Raw genomic sequence first — 19,993 nt, 5'->3', positions numbered from 1 at the left:
CACCGGGAAACTGGCTTGAGCGCCACTTTGGTCTGAATACCGGAAACTGGCCTGAATGCCACAAGTTGCATCAACCTGAACGTCGGAAACTTCTTCGATCTGAACATCGGAAAACTGGCCTGAATGCCACTTCGGTCTGAATACCGGAAATTGGCCTGAATGCCACAAGTTGCATCGACATGAACGTCGGAAACTTCTTCGATCTGAACATCGGAAAACTGGCCTGAATGCCACTTCGCTCTGAATACTGGAAACTGGCCTGAATGCCATAAGTTGCATCGACCTGAACGTTGGAAACTTCTTCGATCTGAACATCGGAAAACTGGCCTGAATGCCACTTCGGTCTGAATACCGGAAACTTTCATGCCTATCAGCATCGATAGAAATAGGGAAAATGACAGTTGAGGCGGCACGTGGGCCAACGACCCCTGCTAGGAATAATAGAGGATAAGTCATGAACAAACTTCAGTCTGAGTACTGGAAACAACTTCTGGCTTATCACTTGGGATACCTAGAATGTATTATGCTTTACATGCGTATGTTTGAATTTTTCAATGGCGTAATGCTCCATGAAAATGGAAATGCTACGCGATTTGGGAGGATGCAATGCGATATGATTCTACATGCAGGGATGCGAAATGCTAGGTTAGAGAGAACGCCAAGCCGAGGCAGGGAATTCTGCTGGGGAAATGATCACAATCTTCTGGACCCAGGCAATGCTGTTGGAGATATACAGCACAATGAACTCTGTGGGGCAATGACTAGCCACGCGGTGTTCTTGGCAGTAACAAAATACCGAGACTCTGACTGGGGAGAGAATGGCACTGAAATCTTGCTGCTGAGGAAGGCGATGGTCGTTCTGGAAACCATAATCTGCGAGAGGGACGACTCAGTAGGGGAAGCAAACACCGATACGGTACCGAGATTCTGCTTCAAGGAAAGAGACCATGGATCTAGCGTCGAGATCATCGATCTGACATCGAACTCTGAGGAGCAGCTGTTTCTGCTGGGAAGATACAGTCTAACACTGTCGACTCTACTGGGGAATGTATAATCTGAAACAAATGCTTGGGGAAGTACAGTAGTGAGAACCTGCTGGGGATTGAAGAATCCAATGCTTGGACCAACTTTACAGGGATAAGATATCAAACACCAACTGTTGAAGAAAAACATCCGCGATCATCTGCTGGGAACCTTAAGGAAATGCCCCGAGGGTACCTGTTCTGAATAGACGATCCAAAGCACTTAAAGTTTACAGCAATTTTAAATGTTTATTAAGCATGTACCTGTAAAGCTCTTATGTTTCATGATGCAATGTTTATCAAAAATTCGGACGTCATTTTTGCAAACAAAACAGTAAAATGAAAATGAACACAGAGATATACTGAATAACATGATTTTATTGATTGAATGACCTCTGAATAGGCATTTACATCAGGAAGCAATCCCTGGAAAGAGGTAATTGCACAAAAGATAGAAACAGAAATTAATCTAATGGCAACGTGAAATGGATTTCTATCGGGTTCCAATTCTGCTATGACTTGCTCGTCTTCGAGATCCTCCAAATGATCAGCTTTTTGAAAAAGGTGATTAGACTGTTTCCTATCCTTCGAAAGTTTCCAGTTATCGACACGAGATGAGATTCAGAACTACTCAGAACCCAGTCATTCGCTTAATCCCTAACTTTTGCCTGGATCGCCCTTTCGGGTTTTCAATCCATCGGGATACCCATTTTTGCCTAAGTTGCCTTTTCAGGTTTTCAACTTACCGGGTGTATAATCTTTTCATTTTTATCCCTAACTTTTGCCCGAACCTTTTTTCATTTTCTTGGTTCGCCGGGATGCCCATTTTTTGCTTGAACTATTCTTTTTATTGTCCAGCGGGTCTATTTTATGCGAAGTATTTTTTAACTGCGTCTGAGTTCACAGGGGAAGTGAAGTCTTCACCATCCATAGTTGCAAGCATTAAGGCTCCACCATCAAATATCTTGGTGACAATATATGGTCCATCATAGTTAGGAGTCCACTTGCCCATGTGATCTGTCTGAGGAGGAAGGATCCTTTTCAACACCAAATCTCCGACTTGGAAGCATCGAGGACGCACTTTCTGATCAAAGGCTCTCTTCATCCGACTTTGATACAACTGCCCATGACAAATGGTTGCCATTCGCTTCTCTTCGATAAGACTCAACTCATTGAACCTTGTCTGAATCCATTCAGCTTCGTCCAACTTGACATCCAACATGAATCTTAGAGAAGGAATTTCCACTTCAACAGGTATGAATGCTTCCATACCATACACAAAGGAGTAAGGGGTTGCCCCGATCGACGTACGTACTGAAGTACGATACCCATGCAAGGCGAAGGGTAGCATCTCATGCCAATCCCTGTACGTAACGACCATCTTCTGCACAATCTTCTTTATGTTCTTATTTGCTTCCTCAACAGCACCGTTCATCTTAGGACGATAAGGGGAAGAATTGTGATGTTGAATGTTGAAGTTCTTGCACAACTCCTTCATCATTTTGTTATTGAGATTAGAACCATTATCAGTAATGATTCTTTCGGGAATCCCATAACGACAAATGATTTCTTTCTTAATGAATCGGGCAACCACATGTCTGGTGACCTTCGCAAATGACGTTGCTTCGACCCACTTGGTGAAATAGTCGATGGCAACAAGGATGAAGCGATGCCCATTGGAAGCAGTCGGCTCAATCTTTCCAATCATATCGATGCCCCACATAGCAAACGGCTGCGGCGAAGACATCACATTCAGAGGATTTGGCGGCACATGCACCTTATCAGCATAAATCTGACATTTATGACACTTCCGAGCATATTTGAAACAATCATATTCCATGGTCATCCAGTAATAACCCGCTCTCAACAATTTCTTAGCCATTTCATGTCCACCGGCATGAGTACCGAAGGAGCCTTCATGAACTTCCTGCATTAACATGTCTGCTTCGTGTCTATCCACGCATCTGAGCAAAACCATGTCGAAGTTTCTCTTATACAGCACATCGTCTTTGTTCAAAAAGAAATTGCCTGCCAATCTTCTCAAGGTCTTTCTATAATTGTTGGATGCCCCTGCAGGGTACTCTTGATTCTTCAGAAAGCACTTGATGTCGTGATACCAAGGCTTGTCATCAACTACCAGTTTAGCAGTAAACACATACGCGACCCTATCAAGGCGCATAACATCGATCCTGGGAACATGGTTCCACCGAATCAACTTGATCATGGATGATAGAGTAGCAAGAGCATCTGCCATCTGGTTCTCACCACGAGGTATATGATACAACTTTACTGTTGTGAAGAAAGTCAACAGTCTTCTCGTGTAATCTCTGTAGGGGACCAAATTAGGCTGGAGAGTATTCCAATCACCATTCACTTGATTGATCACTAGAGCTGAATCTCCGAAGATGTCCAGAGTCTTGATTCTCAAATCAATGGCTTGCTCAATACCTAAGATACATGCCTCATACTTAGATTCATTATTGGTGCACTCGAAAGTCAGACGAGCGGTGAAAGGCATGTGGGCACCTTTCGGAGTGGTAATGACAGCACCAATTCCACTTCCTTTGGCATTGACGGCCCCATCAAACATTAAAGTCCACTTTTCATCTGGATCAGGTCCCTCCTCAACAACTGGCTCTTCACAGTATTTCATCTTGAGGAACATGATGTCTTCATCCGGAAAATCAAACTTCATCGGCTCATAATCATCAATCGGCTGCTGAGCAAGATAGTTTGACAGAATACTCCCTTTGATGGCTTTCTGGGATGTATACTGGATGTCGTACTCTGTCAGTACCATTTGCCAACGAGCAACCCTTCCGGTGAGAGCTGGCTTCTCAAATATATACTTGACTGGATCCATTTTGGAGATCAGTAAGGTTGTGTGAGTCAGCATGTATTGTCTCTATCGCTTAGCAGCCCATGCAAGTGCACAACATGTCTTTTCAAGCATTGAGTATCTCGACTCTCAATCTGTGAATTTTTTACTCAGGTAGTAGATGGCATGCTCTTTCCTACCTGTTTCGTCGTGTTGACCGAGAACACAACCCATGGAATTATCAAGTACTGTCAAATACATAATCAGCGGTCTCCCTGGGACTGGAGGCATAAGGATTGGAGGATTCTGCAGATACTCTTTTATTTTTTCGAAAGCCCTTTGGCAATCATCATTCCACCTGATAGCCTGATCTTTTCTTAACAATTTGAATATTGGCTCACACGTGGCTGTTAGGTGAGAGATGAACCTCACAATGTAATTCAACCTCCCTAAGAAACCACGGACTTGTTTCTCTGTTCTTGGCTCAGGCATTTCTTGTAATGCTTTCACTTTGGCCGGATCCACCTCAATCCCTTTTTCACTAACAATAAAACCCAGCAGTTTTCCAGATCTCACCCCGAAAGTACACTTGTTCGGATTAAGCCTCAGCTTGAATTTCCTCAAACGCTCAAACAGTTTCTGCAAATTCACCAAATGTTCCTCTTCCGTCTGAGATTTGGCAATCATATCATCAACATAAACCTCGATTTCATGATGAATCATATCATGGAAAAGAGTTACCATAGCTCCTTGATATGTTGCCCCAACATTTTTCAGACAAAACGGCATCACCTTGTAGCAGAAGGTGCCCCATGGGGTTATGAAAGTTGTCTTCTCCATGTCTTCTGGTGCCATCTTAATTTGATTATAGCCAGAAAAGCCATCCATAAAGGAGAATACCGAGAACTGAGCCGTGTTATCCATCAAAACGTCGATGTGAGGTAATGGGAAATCATCTTTAGGACTAGCTCTGTTCAGATCTCGGTAGTCGACACACATCCGTACCTTTCCATCCTTCTTAGGTACTGGAACGATATTTGCAACCCATGGCGGATAATTTGTAACCGCTAGAAATCCTGCATCCAACTGTTTTTGCACTTCTTCCTTTATCTTGATAGCCATCTCTGGTCTTGTTCTTCTGAGCTTCTGCTTGACCGGAGGAAAATCCTCTTTGAGAGGAAAACGGTGTACCACAATGTCTGTAACAAGCCCTGGCATGTCCTGATAAGACCAAGCGAAGATGTCAACATACCCTTGCAACAATTCAATCAGCCCCTTCTTCACATTGTCTTCGAAAGCAGCCCCTATCTTGATTTCTCTCTCGACGTCCTCGATGCCGAGATTAATCACTTCAATAGACTCTTGATGCGGTTGAATGACCCTTTCCTCCTGTTTTAACAACCTGGCAAGTTCTTCAGGGAGTTCACAGTCTTCATCACCCTCTTCTTCAGCTTGAAAGATAGGATTTTCAAAGTCGAAGCGAGCCATAGCAGAACTGTTATCAATAGGATCTGGTGACGTGCATCTGCATGAGTGATGGTATGTGCTTATGAGTGTGAACAAGGAGTGAAAACAAAACATTGCCAAGTATATTTTTTTGATTTTTTTGAAAACTGCAAAAATAGAAAGACAGTGAACAAAATATTTGAATGCAAAAAGACGTCCTTTATTTATGATAAAAAATGCAGGTATTCACATAGATGAGCTCTACAATGAGTCATTACGCCCTGGGCGGAACGTAAGACTTGGATATGCACAAATAAACAGAGAAAATTACTCTTCAAGAAGAGTGACTTGGATAATCTCTTCAGAAGACCAATTGCGGAGAACTTCACCCGGGACCCTTGGACGCACCTAGTTGTCAATGTCACAATCACTATCCCCATCTTCTTCGTTGATTGCAGAGATCTGGCCATACTGAATGATGCCAGTGCTGGAGAAAGTAATGCTAATGGATATGCAAATGCAATGACATGTTTATCGATTCCCAAAGGGTATTCTACCCCTTGATTCCAGTCTCTCATTAGATAAGTAGTGTAAGAAGATCGAGCCGTGGATGAGAACCAGAAAACCCCCGACTAGAATCAAGAAGAAGATATAAACCCCTGGAAATAGATAAACATGTGTTAAATGATATGAATGCAAGATGATGTGATGCAATGCAGTGACATGGGAATCAGGATTGTTGTATCTGCTTGAACAACTGTCAGGTCACACTATCTGAAGAGAAAACCACTGAGGAACATATAAGAGATCAACGTTCTACTCCAACAAGAATACCAGAAAACCGGGTTGGTTGAAGGTTAAGGTTTCCTGAATTTAGCCCGCCCCTCACTGGTAGGTTCTAAGAACAGAAGTTTGTCAGCTTCTAGCCCTTCAGTCGAGAATAATACGTTTACCACTGAAGGTTTGGTATTATTACGAGACAAAAGACCTCCACCGACTCCCCTCAACAGGACATCCTAAAAGCAAGTTCCCAGCCTTGGGTCCTCGGATTGAGCAGCGAGAATGCGCCCACCAGAGCTAACATAATCGCGTCTCGGGGGAGTGCCTCGACTGAGTCCTCGGGAAATGGTCACCAGAGTCGACGATTTCTAAAGGAACATCCTGTCGTTACGGAACACCTGTAGGACAACATATATCCAAAAGAAACCTCATCTGGGTGTGAGTCTTCATGAACGACTTAACGTAGCAACATGCTACACAAGCCTCATGACTATCCACTCTAAAACCTGTGTGTACGCTCAAGCCTGGGTAGTGGGCTTATCTCTCATAGAACAACCCATCCCAATAAACAACCAACCCAATAGATCCAACAGATACAACAATCATATGTACACAATGCAATAAGATAAAACAGATAAATGCTGAAAGTAAATAACTGTACAAAAGAATAGACACCCAACAAACAAGAAACTCACAAAAGCTAGGAGGGACTTGCATAAGGAAACCAGGGTCCCCAGCAGAGTCGCCAGCTGTCGCAACGTGCGGAAAAAAAACCGACGAGGCAAAAGAACAGAAGAGTCACCGCCGTTCGTTATTTATCCCAAAGGAGGGAAAGGAAACTTTCGAAGAAAACCTGAAGAGAGGAAAAGACAAGGTCTCGCAACCAAATCTAGGGTTCGGGAGTCGATTATGCGAAGGGAAGGTATTAGCACCCCTACGCATCCGTAGTACTCTACGGGATCCACTCTTGTTGTTCTAGTCTAAAGGGTGTAGGTATATCTAAGGTACTATTTACTAAAAGAGGGTCAAAAGAAAATGACTCGCAAGGATGTCGCATCCACTTCCTACGTATCTCATCTGAACATGAGAATCAGAGTTGCCGTAGTTCGGCTAACTACGGGAACAAGGGTCTCGATTGCAACTAGTGCAAGAGAAATGGAAGGTCTCGATCGCAACGAGGGCGAGAGAAAAGAATCGCAGCAAGGGCGAAAGCAAGCAAAGATTAGTTGTTAGTCGTCAGTCAAAAACTCGGCAAGACATCGCATCTCGTGCCTACGTATCTCTTCTGAACATGAGAATCAAAGTTGTCGTAGTTCGGCTACCTACGGGAACAAGGGTCTCGATTGCAACTAGGGCAAGAGAAAGGGAAGGTCTCGATCGGAACGAGGGCGAGAGAAAAGAAAGGTCTCGATCGCAACGAGGGCGAGAGAAAAGTATCGCAGCAAGGGCGAAAGTAAGCAAAGATTAGTTGTTAGTCGTCAGTCAAACTCGGCAAGACATCGCATCTCGTGCCTACGTATCTCATCTGAACATGAGAATCAGAGTTGTTGTATTTTGACTAACTAGGGGTTAAGGATTGCCATCTGAACATGGACTTACAAAAGAGGACACCGGCTGTGTCAGAGGAAAGTGGGCAATGTGTTCAACGTCCTAGCAGTAGGTGTTGTAGCTCGCTGAATTGAGTCTTAGGTAGTTACCTCTTTGCAATAGAACGGATTGACATGCCACAAGATCGGAGACGCACGGAAGGTCTAAAAGTGGGGAAGCTCTACCCTAGAGTTGTCATGCAATGTGGACCTATGTGTTAGGATTTACGGAGGGGAGCATCTACCTAATGTTAGCATGCAAAGAATAAGGGAATTCTACCTATGTTATCATACAAAGGGTTCTACCTAAACGGAACAAGAGTCGACGGATGGAGCGAGGAGAGGAGCCACGGATAAGGGTAGATGGTGATGCCTGAAGCAATCGACTTACAGGTAGATGGCGATGCATGAAGCAATCGACTTACAAGAGGATGGATGAATACGTGCTGGTTCTGTTATGTTTTGAAAATGATTACTCAACGTTGGATCGAGCTTTTGATCTTGTTTTGAAATGATTATCGGATGTTCGTTTTAATTCTTGTATTAACAGATGAATAAAGAATGAAAGAATAAATATTATACACTTTATGGGAGAGGGGTACATTTGTTATGAATGAGGATGGTTCATGGCAATCAAACAATAAGAATATATGCCTCAATCATCATACAAGTAGGCAATAATTATCAATCAAATCAAATAAGTAAACAGGTATATAATCAAATCAAAGAATCAAAGGATGAAATAAGGGAGCATTAAACAATGCATGGGAAGTATGAACATGTCAAACAATCAAGCAATAGTATGCATGGATGAAAGGAAAATGTATAAAAGATAACAGATGAATCAGACAGATGAAAATGATGCACAAAAGGGTCCACTGAGACAATTAAATCAAGAAATGAGGCAAAGATCAAATAAAATCAAGATGAAAGGCCTCTAATACATGATATATGAGATGAACAAGGGAGGATCAAAAGATCTCTTCAATTGCCATAAGCAATCCCTAAGTTAAACATCAATCATAAAGAAGTCAACTGAAAATTCGAGCCAACTTAATAAATGTCAAATAAATAGCAAATTAATCAAGAAAATTATGGAAAATTAAACTAAATAAGGTGGGGTCAGGACATCATCATTCCCCAAAAAGATTTTAAAAATAATAAAGATTAGTGCATAAATTAATTAAAATAAAACAGAGGTCAAACTAGAAGTCAACCAACCAAACTAGGTTAAAAATAAATCAAGAATAAATTGAAAATGTGAAATAAAAGTCCAAGAAAAAGTCAGGTTGACCATGGGACAGTGGTCAACCTTCATCCCAAAAATCAGAAGCTAAAAATAATTTTACGTCATAAAAATAAAATCAAGAATCAAAGGTATGCTAAAAAGAACCACTTGGAATGAATAATTAAAATAAAATATTAGTATTAAATAAATATGAAAATAAAAATCAAATAAAATTAAATAAGACATCAAGAAATGTGGAAAATATTTTTGGATATTTTTATGCACAAAGAAAATATTTTAAATTAATTAAAATCACAATAGAAATAAAAATGGGAATTAAAAAAGGAAATGAAAAGAGGTGGATTAGTGCTGATGGGCCTTGAGCGTGAGGTGTCAAAAGCAGATGGCAAAGGCCTAGTTCAAATGATTATTAAATCAGCGTGACAACATTTAAATAACATTTTAATAAAATAAACTATGTAACTTGTATCAATCGGTCATCCTCATTTAAGTGACTAAAAGACAAAATAGCGTGAAAGGACCAGATTAAAACGTGAGTGCTTGATCCAGCGGTCCTCAAGACGACACGTGGTCGTCTTCCTCATGGGACCAAAACCCTAACACCATGCCATGCAAAAACGTGAAAATACAGTGAGTTTTCTCAAACTTTCACTCAAGAATACGAGCACTATAATGCACCAAATGACATGAAATAAAGCCCAGATCTGAAGTATGAAATGTGAAGATTAACATGGTAACTTATTTTAGGTAAAATGGTAGCTTAATCATGGAGAAATATTGTCAACAAGATGTCAACATGGCCACGGGTAAGAGCAAAAAGCAACATCATAAACCAATAACATGGACATTGCCTCGTGGTGAGGGCTTCAGAAACAAGCATAGCATATGGTTAACATGAAAATGAGCATGATGATGAACATGGTAATGTAGTGAAGCAAGCATAAGAATGAGCAAAACAATAGCCATGGAAATAGAGTAAGATGATTACCTAGTGGAAGTTAGGTCCACTGCCTCTTGGTTATGGAGAGAATGGAAGAAGATGAGGCTTCCTTCTTGGTGCTTCAAAGCTTCAACTTGAGAAATGGAAGAGGGATGAAATCTGACTCTAATGCTCCTTGCCTTGCTTAGCTCGAAAATTCACAGCCACCTCTCATGTTTAGGGTTTATGGCTCTTAAATATGGTGGGTCAAGTGTCTAATGGGCTCTGAAATGATGTTTTGTCCATGAGCAAAAATGATGCATTTTGGTGAGGTGGTGTTAGAAAGTTGCTTATTTTGGCAAAAACTTAAGTGAGTGGAAAAAAGATGCATGGCCAAATGAGGAAAACAGAAAAACATGGGCTGTAACATTGCTTGGTCGGGCTGCAGCATGGCTTGGAATTCATTTCAAGATGGTGACTTTGTGGCCATGTAACTTGATGCTCAAGTCACCAATTGGAGAAATAATGCAAACATTAGAAAGATCTGATGGAGCATAGCATGTTTCATGTTAGGCATGAGTAGAAATAATGAGTGGAAGAAGGTGAAAAATGGGCCTCAAGTTCAGGTCTCACCATGCAAAAATGGTTGGGCAAGTTTGGCCTAAAATCTGCCTAGAAAATCAAATCATGGTGCCAACTTTAAGTGAGTGCATCTCTCAAACCATGGATCCAAATGAGATGATTCCAAAAGGAGGTGAAAGAGGACATGGCAAGGTATAATTATTGTGAAGAATATATTTTCAAATAGTGTCTTGAAGTGCAAGAAAACTGGCCAAGAAGTCTTGACAAACTTTGAAGATTTTGATACTTAGAAATGTTTTCAAGTGTCCTAAAAATAGATCCCACTTTGACTAAGCATAACTTTCTCAATTTTGATCCAAATGGAGCAAACTTTATATTTCTAGAAAGCTTGGAACAATAGGAACAACTTTCATGTTGGAGAAAATTTCAAATGGAGCTCTTATCTTGATGGAAAATGGGCTTAAAGTGAGTGCAACAATCATGAAAACTTGCCCTAAATGGAAAGTCAACTATTTCCAAATTAAGTAACTTTTCCAATTCCTGATTAAATGATGAATCCATGATCCAACCTTGATCAAATTTCACATGTAGGCTCCCCTAGGCATGAGTCTTGAGATTCCACTCTCAAAAAGTCAGGAGTTGACTTTTCTGGCCCCATAGTTGACTTATCCTAAATTGTCTGATTCCCGATTCCAGTGATCAATTGAAGCACTTCTGGCTCAAATAAAAAGTTGATTTTTTGTATGTAGACCGTTGTGGACATATGGAGGGCCATGGAAAAGAGTTTCACCCAAAGAATCAAAAATAAACTGATTTTAAACCAAACCCTAATTTTAGGGCAAAATTGATCGGGAACTGATTGCACTGCTTGCCAATGGATCTTTCTGAGATAATTGTGAGTATTCCTAGGCCAAGATGCCTCTCCAATCATGACATGGATGAGCTCCTCTACTTCCAACCAAACATTGCCTGTTGCAGGTGGCCATGAAACCCTAATTTCCTGATTAAATCCAGATGAACACTCTGGTAGCTCTGAAGCCTTCACTGATGAACTGAGGACCATAATAAGATACCTGGAGCCCCCTGAGACCCTTGAGACTTGTATACTTAGAGAATGAAGTCGAATTCTCAATCTTGCTTTGTGTGGGCTCCTTCTGTTAAGGAGTGATCAATCAAAACCTGATTTCCAAGTCACTAATGCAGTATGCAATGAGTATGACCTAGTATGATGCTAATGAAGTGTAAAACATAATCCCATGCTTCCAGGAAAAAAAGAAGGGTAAATTTTGGGGTATTACAAACCCTATAATAAGCATGGAAGACTTATAGTCCATCACTAAGGATACATGTGAGTATTATATCAACCTCTAGGATAACTCAAACCTAATAGCTAATGTCTATGAAAAGCTTTGGCAAAAGTGGCCATTGAAACCACAAAAACAATTGAGTGAGTTGTATTTACACATGAAAAGTATTCACAAAATAAGGTCAAAGTTGACTTAAGATTCAATTCAAAATAAGTGTTATGAAAAAAGAGTTTGAAAAATCAAAGGCATAATGTCTAGGTTTCTAATTTTGAAAACAATATTAATGTTTGCACAAAAGTTTGGCTTGGGTTAGAGTGGAGAGAAGAAGAGAAGGGCTAAGTCCTAAACATGTAAAGATGAGGGAAGAGAAATAAAACCACTTGGAGTTCTCTTCTTGAGATCATAAAGATGATCCAAGTTGCTCTTTTCCTTTGGATTTCGCAAGCAAATAAGAAAATAACTCAAGCAATCAAGCAAATAATCAATCAAGCTCCTAGGAATCTTCCAATTGGCTTTTGTCTCTCTTATCTTAGATGCTCATGACAATGGTTCTTCTAATTGGCTCAAGTTTAGGATCCCTATCACAAGAACACACAAATCAAAAAGTTCCACAATGCAAATAAAAGAATGGACAATAGTGAGTTTAGAATTAGGGTCCTTTCAATGTCATCTTCAAGATTAAGCATTCTAAAGGCATGAGGCCTAGTTGCTCTTCAACATGTTTAGCATTCTAAAGGCATGAGGCCTAGTTGCTCTTCAAATTCCATTAGCATAGGTAAGGTCCTAAATCTAAGTCCTTTCTCCATTTGCATTGGGTTCACAAAAACAAAAACAAAACAAGCACAAGGCAATAATATATACACAATAATTTGCTCAAGTGAGCAAAAGGAAAATTGCATAAACATAAACATGAGCTCAAGTGAGCAAAGGGCAAAGACAAATGAATTAATGAGCAAGAAATTAAATTGCATTAGAGTAAATTACAAGAATTAAATGCTTGAATTGAAAGTTAGTAATTAGTAGTTAGTGTTAGTGTGACATAAGGCAATTTAGCGTTATGTTAAGCAATCGTAAGTGGACTAATGTAGTAGTCACACCTATCTGAGGTCAGTCAATAAAACTATAGGCAAGCAAACACAAGTTAGAGACCATGACTAGTAAGCCAAGCTCATACAACTTGTCATGTCAAAAGAAAAGAAGAATGATCTTGTATGGATTTACGTTTTTTGCTTGACCAAGAAGCAACCTATCTCTAATGCAAAACAATTCACTTGATCTTTGATCAAGATGAATTTGATTTGGATCAAAGAAGGTTAAGCCCCTCATATGTCAAGGCTAACCACCAATCATCAACTCATTGATCAAAAAGAAAAAAGAAGAAGAAGAAGAAGAAATGGAATGTACATGATTGAAATTTAAATGACATAAACAAAACACATTAACCAAACATGAATGGAATCAACATCAATAAATGGTAAACAGAAGTGAGATGAAACTTAGAAGTCAAGAAACAATAGAAATATTTTTGGTATTTTTGGAATTAAAATAATACTTGAATTAAAATAAACAAACAAAGGTCAAACTTCAAATCCAATTCAAATCAACTTGGAAAAGTCCAATTGGATCATCATAAGTTCAACATGGTCAAATAAGGTTTGACAAAAGTTTTCATCATTTTTTAAAAACAGAAACTAATTTTAAACAATTAAAAATAAAGAAAAACAACATAATTAAACTAAAATCTCAAATAAATCTCAAATCAATTAAGAAATTGATGAGAATATTTTTCATAAATTCATCATCATTCAAAGATGTTAAGAAAATATTTTTTGCATTTTTGAATATTGGAAAGTATTTTAAATGAATTAAAAATAACTAGAAAAAAGAAAATTCACAAAAAATATTAAATGGAACCATAAAAAATATTAGAAATCATTTTCAGAAACTAGAATTTAAGAGGAAAATTATGCAATTGGTCCCATATTTTTATGATTAAAAATGAAGAAGTTATGAATTTTAAAAAATAATTGGAAATAAAGAAAATAAAATGGAATTTTAGAAATTGCAAAAATCAGGGAGCGTCTGATCTTGATTCATTAATTGACGTGGCACATCAAGTGGCTGGGAGACGCGTGCGCATGGTGTACTTGAGTCAACAACATCACACATGGCATTAAAATAGGTCAATCAAATGAAGCGCTGAGATTAGATCCCAGGGGCCTGATCCAAGGGCCATGAACTCGTCCACGTGGGGACGGTGGTGGAAACCACCGTCTTCTCCGGCGAGACTCACAGTTCTGGCCAAAATTTGCAGGTTTCAAAACCTTCACCAGAATGCACGATCTATACATCAATGGAAAGTTAGGGTGATGTACATCACCCATGTACCCTTGGTTTCCACTCAAGATCTCTATAGAGAGAGAAATTTGAGATGGAAATTTATGGTATTCAAACTGAACTTATTCAATTCATGAAATTAAAAGCTCAAAACAATCGCCTCTCACATGAGGACTTCAGAGGTACCAAGCAATGCAAGAAATGATCAATATCCAAGGAGTTTCGAATGAAAACAGTTGGAGGGAAAACCTTTGAAGAGAAGTTTTACAATGCCTGATCTACTCCAATTCTTTGATGCAATTTGGTCTTGAGGTAGCAAGGAAGCAAGGTTCAGGAATTGAAGTTCAAAGATCAACCAATGAAGTTGAAAGTTGAACTTGAAAATTGAAAGAGAAAACTCAGAATTCCTCTTAATGGAGGTTGGGATTTCACTTCTGCAGAATTTCGGGCGCCTAGAGGTTGGTTTTTGAAGTGAATGCAACCTTCTATTTATAGCCAAGCATTATGCAAGCAATGAAATACTCATGTGCATGTGAAGTTGGGTCCTCCATGCATGGGCCTGTACAGGCGCATGGGAAGCCCAAACTTGATTGGTTTTGCATGCTGATGATGAAACAAATGAATTTGGACGTGTACATGGCAAGGCAATGTGGTGAGAAGTTTTCACATGTTATGCATAATTGGAACCAAAACTTCTCCTCTTCGAAAATACCATTTGCCAAATTGAAACATAGGCATGTGGGTAATGGTTGGAAAGGACTTGACATAAGGAACAAATGTTTTGTTGAACAAAAATCCATTTGGAGTTTGAAAAATATTGAAAACTGATCATGAAGTTCAAGGTGCAAAACATGTATATGGAAATTTTGCCAAAATGGACCAACTTCAAGCCCTTCTGTTTCAATGATGAAAGCCTTAAATGACAAAACCATAAACATAAAAGTTATAGATATTTTCAAGAAAATAAATTTGGACTTAAATTTTGCATCATTTGGGATTTTTTATGAGAAAGTTATGGGTACTTGAAGTTGGACTTTTTCACATTTCAATGGATGTGGTCCAAAGTGACCTATAATGTTTTGTATTATCACATGTGTTTCTTTTAGGATTATGAAATTTTGTACAATATAAAATTTTAATTAGACATCTTAAAATTTCCAATGAACTTGATCCCACCTCAAAATCATAAAAAATGAAAGAGTTAGGTCCTTGGGAAGTTGACCCAAAATTAGGGTTTCAGTCAAAATGACCTATAATGTTTTGAAATTAATGATGACCTTACAAGCTTTAAATCAATTTTTTATGAACATTAAAGTTGTTCATATGGTTCTTAAGAACATGTTTTCTCTTGGGGTCATCTTCATTTGACAAACACATCAAAAGTTAGGTCTCAGTGGCTTTCAAAATAGTTAGATGAATTGACTGATCAACTTCTCAAGTCCAAACTTCAAACTTTGATGAATGGATGATTGAAGACACTCAAATAAGCTCATATATGTATAAAATTATGAATTAAAGAACTTCCCTTGATTTTATTTGATCATGGGTTGAGGTTGCTTCATGAGCAAGGCACAGTCAATGCACAGTTGAATTAGGGTTTCCTTGGGAAACAATTCTAAAGCCCTTTGGTTTATCTTGATCAAATTGACAAATTGAGATACCTGGGATGCATATATTATGATTTAGAGATTTGTGAACCATTGTCATGCTTGCTTCCAACTTCATCTGGCCACATCAATGAGCATAGGGGCCTCCTAGGAGCCTTGGATCACATGATTGCTCAAGCTTCAAAACAAACAAAGTTAGTGACATATTTTTGTTCTTTTGGTTAGTAAACAAAATAAGAAAAGAAATAATATACAATTCAAGCATGCTTGGTGGTCTCAAACCAACTCACACAAGTCACAACCCTAGGGTTAAGGAGCCAAAATGCTATGATCCTTGAGGCAAATGCAATATGCAATGATATGATGCCATGAGGGATCTTAGGGTCAAAATTAGGGTCTTACAGATGCCCCTATTTAAGGTCAATCTAGCCGGAGATATGAAGGTTAAAATCTTCGTCTCGACGAGGTAGAATGGGCTTAAATAATAACAAAGAGACGAATATTGGTCCCTAAGAGACCTCATGATGCAAATGTATGTATGCCAAAATTAATACTTTATGGGTATATATGTCCACAAAGGAAAAAGAAATCACGGGAAACTGAAAATCCATATAAGTAATATACTCATAAATGGGACAGAGACTCTAGGGACTTTATTGGGGATAAAATGCATGAGTAGGTCACGACTTGAAACTTGCTGGGAGACACGAAGGGATTTCATGAAAATAAATCAATGGAAAGACTCGAGCTGACGCAAAGATGCATGTATTAGGGAATATGCCAATACAACAAACTATCCACAAAGGATACTTCAGATAAAAATCCGGACTCAGGTGGGGAAGAAACAAATGAGGTATTACTGGTTACTGGGTAAGAAGCTCAAAGAGACATGTGATTGAAACACCAGTATAAGGGTGAGAGAACAACACGCTCGGGAAGAATGAACATCTAAGACCGGTATAAGGGTGAGAGATATCAATCATCCAAAACATCTGAGGAAGACCTAAAACGGTATACTTCGACTCAGGAAAATCTGACTCCACAGGGGACGAAAATTCATAATAGGGAGTGGAAGGAAGGAACACCAGAGATACCAGTTACTGGGCATATAATAGGTGACAAACCAGGCGTGAATTGGGGAATATTTCCAAGACACTCATCATCCAAAAGGAGAGCTGGAAAAGCAAACTCGATTACAGGATGGACATTCGATTCCATAAGGAAATACGAATCTTACTCAACTGGGGAAGAAAAAGACTTCGACTGAAGAGCGCATGAGATATATTATCTATTACCGTCAGAACGTAGATAACATACTCGCATGAAAGATTATCCACAACCGGTTACTGGGTTAATAAAGGATAAATCAACCGAAAAGAAAAAACATCGGTATACCGGCTACTGGGTATAAAATGATGACCGATCAAAGGGAGAGACAATCATTACCAAACAAGGTGAATGAAAGATGACTCGCTGGGGATACATTGACAAAAGCAATGATCCGGGAGATATATCACCGGTTACTGGGTGGTATACTCGAAAGGTGAAGGAATATCAATACCGAATATTGGATAAAGATAACCAACAAAGAGGGGATTACATCTACCGGTTACTAGGTAGAAAACCACAGAAGAGAGTAAGCGTCATCGGTTAGGATGAACAAAATCAAGGGTTAACTCTGCAAGGGACAAAATGGGGTTTACAACTACCGGTTACTGGGTAGAAGGCCACAAAACTCCGTCATGGAAAAGATGGACAATTACTGGTTACTGAGCAATGATTCATCTAAACTACGGGGAAGTGCAGGGGAAATAACAAGAAAGGAGACAATATAGGAACAAACTAGAGAGACGCAATGAAACAAGACTCAACCCAATGAGGATATAACTCAGGGGAGTAATTCCATCCTAATACATGTTTTGGGAGGAAACTGAAACAATAATCACCCACGAGGACATAACTCAGTGGGGAATAAGGAAGGAAAGATAGACACTTTCTACCTATAGGGCTGACTCTATATGGAGAGATTAGACACAAACATCTGCTTGGGGAAATACACTTCACCAACTAGCAGGAGATAACAAGCAAAGATATATGGCAAAGTATGCAACATGAATATCTGAATACTATGATTGTGCATGTATATGCGTGGTTTATGTATGATAAATGCTGACAAACAGACATATCTAACACAAACAGGTTCAAGAATCAATTGGACAAACATCCGGTACTACATCTCAAAAGAGAAAGCCAGACCCACAGGGGAAATCCAATCTGATGGGGGCAACAAATACCAGGAAACCAATCTCTGCAGGGGATAAAGATCAATGCTGAGGATCAAACAGAGTCGTTGCCAAGAACAAAGACTACTTCTAGGGGAACAAGCAGGGGATCAGAGACTGCTGTGAGCAAAGGGTCAACTGCTAAAGTTGGGGATCTTCCAACAACACACAGAGACAAGGATAAGATCAGTCAGAGAGGAAATCTACTGGGGATCTTATCAGGGGGTGATGTGGAACCCTGTGGGGAACAACCACCAAACAGAAGCACGTCAAACAAACATTCACTTCTAACCACGGAAGGAAACATCTCTGTTGTGGAGAAGGAGAAACAGTCACTCCACTGGGGGAGGAAGACAACATGTCGTCCTTAGAAGTTCCAACGCCAAACTAAAATCAGGTAAAGCCTTAGCTGGGGGAACTAAACACGGATAAGATCCACCACTAGAAGTAAGTCTACTGGGGAAAACCAAGGAAAGATAAGAAACTCTGTGGGGAATAACCACCGAACAAAATTTCCAATCATAATTCCTCATACTGCTGGAGAAACAATCTTTGCCGAGGAGAAGAGAAACACAGCTCCGCTGGGGATAGAAAATAAACATTTTCATCACCCACTCCACTAGGAGGAAAACTATCCAAGAAGGAGGTAGTAACAACAATCAGGCTCCGATCAGGCAACTCCACTAGGGAAATAACTGCTGATGACTGAACCAGGAACGACCTGCAGGCGATCAGCTGGAGATGACCCACTAGTGACCAAACTGGGAAAATCTAATGTGAGCAACCCTACTGAAGATGAATGGGAGGAAAACCTTCTAGAGATCAATGTAGGTGAATCCACAGGGGATAAGCTACAAACCAACTTGTTGAAAATTCTATTCATGCTGGGATTTCCTGCTCACTGTGTAGGAAATTTTCGATCTGAAAGAGGGAAGACCAACTTCCTCGAATGAAGATAGCATATAAATTTATCAATCTATAAGGGATTTTGGGTCAATCCACACAAGGGATGACAACCATATGATTGATAACACAGATGCTAGATCCAGACTCACTAGGGAGCTAGAAGATTGAGACCAAACTCCAGACTCTCTGGGGGATCTTGGTGGAGTATTGCCTTCTTCTGCGCTCGCTGAGGAGACAAATCTGAAAGATGATGTAGAGGATACAAAAAATGCTAGGGATATGAACAAATGTCTTACCCTTTCGGGGATCATATTATCCTTGGGAGAGCACTGAAGATATTCCATTTATCCTTTTCAGTCTTTTGTGAATGTTCACTTTGTTTAAAACAGATTAAAGAATTTATTTGTTTTAAAACAATGATATTTATCAATTAAAATATGCAAACATTTGTTGAACAGAAACAAATAAGAGTGCAAAGAATTGGATAAAGGCTCAAATTTATTTGATGGAATGGTAGTCTGCAAATGGAAAGACTCCATGGATCTTTACAAATTTGAAATTGGTGATATATATTGGAAGAGGGCTATATTGAACATAATGACCATTTCTCCACCAACTCTGAATCCAATGTATTTGAAGCTTCAGTTGACGATGACTGAGTGAGAATCTTTGACGGATGTCGACAGCTGTAGAACAAAGTCTTGTCAGGATGCAGTACTTTCCAAATCCCTAATTTTTGCCTAGATTTCCCCAGGGTGAGGTATTCAATCTAGCGGGATATATTCCTTTTTCATGTCTCTAACTTTTGCCTGGATCGCCCTTTCGGGTTTTCAATCCACCGAGATGCTCATTTTTGCCTAAGTCGCTCTTTCGGGTTTTCAACTTAGCGAGTTATTCTATTTTTATTTTAGGTGAAGTATTTCTTGACTGCATCTGAATTCACAGGACGAGTGAAATCCTCCCAATCCATAGTTGTAAGTATCAAAGCACCGCCTGAAAAGGCTCTCTTAACAACATATGGACCTTCATAGTTTGGAGTCCACTTGCCCCTGGAATCGGGCGCGAAAGACAAGAGTTTCTTGAGCACAGGGTCACCTTCTCGGAACACACGAGGCTTGACCTTCTTATTAAAGGATTTCTTCATCCTTTGCT

Source organism: Lathyrus oleraceus, chromosome 1 (genome assembly GCF_024323335.1).
Source record: "Lathyrus oleraceus cultivar Zhongwan6 chromosome 1, CAAS_Psat_ZW6_1.0, whole genome shotgun sequence".
In the NCBI taxonomy this organism is placed as follows: Eukaryota; Viridiplantae; Streptophyta; class Magnoliopsida; order Fabales; family Fabaceae; genus Lathyrus; species Lathyrus oleraceus.
The sequence above is the reverse complement of the archived record's forward strand: the minus strand, read 5'-3'. Positions refer to the sequence as shown.